The sequence below is a fragment of the Terrapene carolina genome, unplaced genomic scaffold (assembly GCF_002925995.2).
Source record: "Terrapene carolina triunguis isolate 2854851 unplaced genomic scaffold, T_m_triunguis-2.0 Scaffold33911, whole genome shotgun sequence".
Taxonomy (NCBI): domain Eukaryota; kingdom Metazoa; phylum Chordata; order Testudines; family Emydidae; genus Terrapene; species Terrapene triunguis.
In genome coordinates this window covers 2,713,117-2,717,846 of record NW_020698262.1, presented here as the reverse complement: position 1 = coordinate 2,717,846, position 4,730 = coordinate 2,713,117, and positions in this window count along the sequence as shown.

Here is a 4,730-nt window from a genome sequence, read left to right as displayed (position 1 = left end):
CAGATGCATCTGAAGAAGTGAGGTTTTTACCCACGAAAGCTTATGCCCAGATAAATCTGTTAGTCTTTAAGGTGCCACCAGACTCCTTGTTGTTTTTGTAGATACAGACTAACGGCTACCCCCTGATACTCAGTAAAGTATTCACGACCAGTAATTCAGTCTGATCTAATAGTTATATGCCACATATGATGAAGATAGCAAAGAACTAAGAATGAATACCATAGACAATGAAAGATACTGTACCTCCTGTATTTCAAGGCATGTTAGACACATTGGAAGAAGCCCAAACCACCCATTATGAATAAGACAAGCTCTACAAATATCTACAAAGCCAGTACATTCTTCTCCTCTGGGACTCACCTCTGCCATAGGGACTACAAAGCACCACCAGCTTACAAAGACTGAGCAGGTTGTGAGCTAAGACCTCTTCCTCATTGTATATTGAGTTTCTTGTTTTACTATTAACTTGACCTTCCTCTGCATCTCATCATGAATTAGACCAGGGGTCGGCAACGTTTGGCACGCGGCTCGCCAGGGTAAGCACCCTAGCGGGCCGGGCCAGTTTATTTACCTGCTGACGCAGCAGGTTCGGCCGATCGCGGCCCCCACTGGCCGCGGTTCGCCGTCCCGGGCCAATGGGAGCGGTGGGAAGCCGCGGCCAGCACAACCCTCGCCCGCGCCGCTTCTCGCCGCCCCCATTGGCCCTGGCGAGCCGCGTGCCAAACGTTGCCGACCCCTGAATTAGACTGCGAGCTCTTCAGGGAAGGGACAGTCTTTTTACCACACAATAGTTAGAGCAAGAGGACCCTGATCCTTGAATAGTGATCCCGGATGCTACTGTAATACAAATGAGCAAAATGCTTTGGAAACTCGCCCTGCTAATTTCATCTCACTTAATATATGGTATTGCCTAAACCATTGAAGTGTTAATAAGTTGAAGAAACAATTAGTCTTTGGTCAGAAAATAAAATAAATGAAAATCCGAAAACCAATATTTATACACTCTAGTGCTGGGTACGCCTAAGGCTAGCTCAGCCAGTGTGGGAGAAAAGCTGCCAAGTTGATTCAGCAACTACATAGGTTTGTTATCTTCTATGGTTGAAATCAAAGGACAGGTCAGCACCTGAAAAAGTATGACAGAGGCTTAAACAAATCTTTATTCACAACAAGAGACAAACAATCCTTTAGCAGAGTTTTCTATAGGAACTGTAAATAATCTTATACCCATCATATAAGGGGAGCTTGCCTAATGAAGGATATTTTTTGTAAGGAGTAGACTCACAATACATTTGTTTGAAGCCCAGCACAAAGAGAATGGCCCCTTAACCATTTGCTTCTAACTATATACAACCTGTAAGCTGGAAAGTTTCTCTTTTCATCCCAGAATGCAATACACGACTTTGATAGGCATTAGGGTATACATGCAGTGCCTTGTAATCTTAAATCCACAAACATTACAATACTGCCAGCCTTTTATTCACATTTGCTTACACAATATAGATAGAGAAAAATTAAAATGATCTGTTCTTCTCATGATACGCAGCTGCAGCTTCCCATCAGCCATTAGTTGCCATTATTAGTACACATTGGGGACAGGCTAAAGTCCCACTTCTGCTTCCATTGAAGTTTCTGAGAGTTTTGTCTTTGTTTTTAGTAGGATCTCAGTATGCCCCTTACATCCTCAAACTTCATTTCGAAATTCACATTAACCAGTTTGTCATTTACATTTTTGCATAGAATATATACTCTCTCTCTTTACTATTCTGATAATAGTGCAAGTTCCTTGAATACCCGATTCAGTCTATAGACAGGGGATTTAAATGAACTACAAGTGTTTTCTTGTGTGCAGCTGCCCAGATGCATGTTACATATTACAAAATTCGGGAATCTCTAAAGCCAAATGTTGTGGATAAAGAATCCACCCGAATGTTATTAAAATCATGAACATAAAAGAGAAAAAAAAAATGTTATTTCTTGTGCCCCAACTTCAACACAATGGTTCTATAGAGTGGGGAGACAGTACAGTAACTGCTGTCAAACCTATAATGTTCTTTTTTTTTTAATTATTAAAGAACTATAGCCCTCTCCGCTAGCTGGGTTGCATAAAAGAGCAATACCAATTTTATAGCATTTCCATCAAAGGCTTATTTTAAGCACAGCAGTTCATATGATGTGTTACTAATCTAATTGCTAGCTTCACCAGTTGCAACAAGACTTTAAGTGGAAATTTGTAATAATTCACACACCCACACATGTGCCTACCTTATTCCATCTATAAAAAAAGACTAACATGGCTTCCTTTTATATATATGTGATTATAGTATCTCTTGTTTCCATTTTGAGTTATGAATGTCAAGGGACATAGTTGTTAGTGAGCTAGCCTTTGGGTCAGAGAAGCAAACACAATTGCTGACATGGTTTTGCAGTATTAAGTGGTGCTGCCGAAGGATATAGGAGCACCAGAAACTCTAATCACTGTGGTTGTGCTTAATGCAAAACACAGCGTGTCCCTTGTTTTTCTATGTTGAAGTTTGCCTAATAGTCTGAGAACAGAGTCTTATTAATGTAAATGAAGTTCTAATAGTGTATTGCATGAAATTCTTTTTATTACTGCATTTCTTTGGAAAACAGCCTACAAACTGGATTAATCCACTGCACTGTATTTTCTGTAAGCATCTACCCAAAGTGACTTTTTAAACAGGTTGCTGAGTAAACTTTAAATGAAAGCAGCCAATAAAGATACTTCTGCAGTAAAAAATGTGTTTCGTATGTAGTTAATTTCACACTTATTTGCACTGGAAAATTAAATTTTTACTTATCAACGTACCACAGAAATACTGGGGGAAACTCCACTCTGATGTTCAGAGAAGACTTTTTTGTGACTGCTTTAGGCAAACTATATTAAAATTAATTGATAATTAGGAAACTGGCATCCTAATTCCAGCAAAGTTATCCATTATTGTAACTGTATGGTCCATCACTGGTCTGTTTCATCACAAAGGAACCAAGCAACTATTCCTTTTTTTTTTTAAATGAGACTTAGGAGCCTAAGTCACTTAGGCACTTTTCAAAATGTTACCTTAGTCTACTTTCCTGGAAGATCGAAAACTTCCTTTGACTGCAAAGAGAAGTTCGGCGAGAATGCAGGATTGACTGACAATAACATACTAAGTTTATTCACTGGACATTTGGAACCAGATAAGAAAAAAGAAAGCGAGAATAATTTGTGGGTGCATAGAAAACAAAAAATGAATTATCTGTAATTTAAAACAAAATGATCAGGACTGTCTCTTGCAAGAATTAAATGGCTATAAGTATTGATTGGAAATCTGCTTCATTTTTAGCTAGCTTTGAAACCAGGAGACACTCCTGATAATTTTGTTTTGAAATTCTAAGTGTGTTTTCAATTCTAAATATTACTGACAGGGATGCTATTCTACTTACTGTTTTCAGGACCTTGGCATAAAACATGTCTGATATTTAATACATAATAAATTAATTTTTGCTGGCATAACTTGAGGTTCATGTTGTAGATCAATTAGGTTTAAGCATTGCTGACAGTCGTGCAAATTCTGATTAATTTTTAAATGCCGATCAACAACTTCTTGTGCATATCTTTTTCTGAATATGGTGGAATTTAATGTTGATATTGGCTTAATAGTTTTGCTCTTGATTCTCCTAAATACTGTATTGGTTTGAGGCCACAATGAGAATGTAATTATCAGTTCTTAAGGGATTGCCTCACAGGCCAACAGGAAGATTCTACCCCAGAAACATTCACTCAAAACTTAGTTTTTGGAGTAAATTTTATGGAAATGTATGTGTGTGTGGTTGGGAGATGGAAGTGGTTGCTGTTTTGTTTGTAAGATATTTTCTAGGCTTAATGCCCTGGTTTTCTGTGTGGATACCTTTTCCTTTTGGATTTGTGTTGCCCTATGATTTTAAACTACTGTGGGAAGGAGGGATGAGAATGCAGAGACAGCGAGAGAGAGAGTGCATGTGTATTAAAAAAATAAAAATAAAAAGCCCTGGTAGTGAAAAAATTAATTTTGCTATGCCATACCACCTTTGATCAGATTGTGAGATGAGGACCACTTGTTTGCACAATACTTAGCACAAATAATAAGACATGGGGAATAAGAAAGCCAGAAAGTGCAGGCAAAGTGACATGAACAGCCCTCCACAAAGACCTTTAAATACATAGTTCCATCTTGTCATCCCTATAACTAGTGGAGACTGAAAGACATTCTCAGCTACATTCTGATGATTCTCAGCCCTACATCAGATGCTTTGGTGTCATTACTCTCCCAGTGCATGATAGAGATAAAAAATGTGGATGATGAACACCACAAGCTGGATGAAGATCAAGTGGCTTGGGTGCAGTCCAGTTAAATAGAAAGCAATGCTTGTTTACAAGGGAAGTATTTGTAGGAATGGACAGAAGCAGCTTGGGTGAGCTCTCTCTATTGAGCATGTAGATGGAGCATTTTGGTGAAAGCTCAATGGTTTCAATATCCCAGGAGATTCATCCTTGACCTGGGTGGCTTGTTCAGCCCCTCTTCTCCTTAGATGTCACATTCCCCAGCAATAGATAGAGGATGGGCTTTGCCTTAGCATATTCCTGAAGAACCTGGGAGCTCGGGAATGATATCTTCCTTGGGATCAGAGTACAGTATGTGGTCCGCTCACCTTATCCAGTAATACTTAAAGCTTCTTCCTCCTCCACCTCT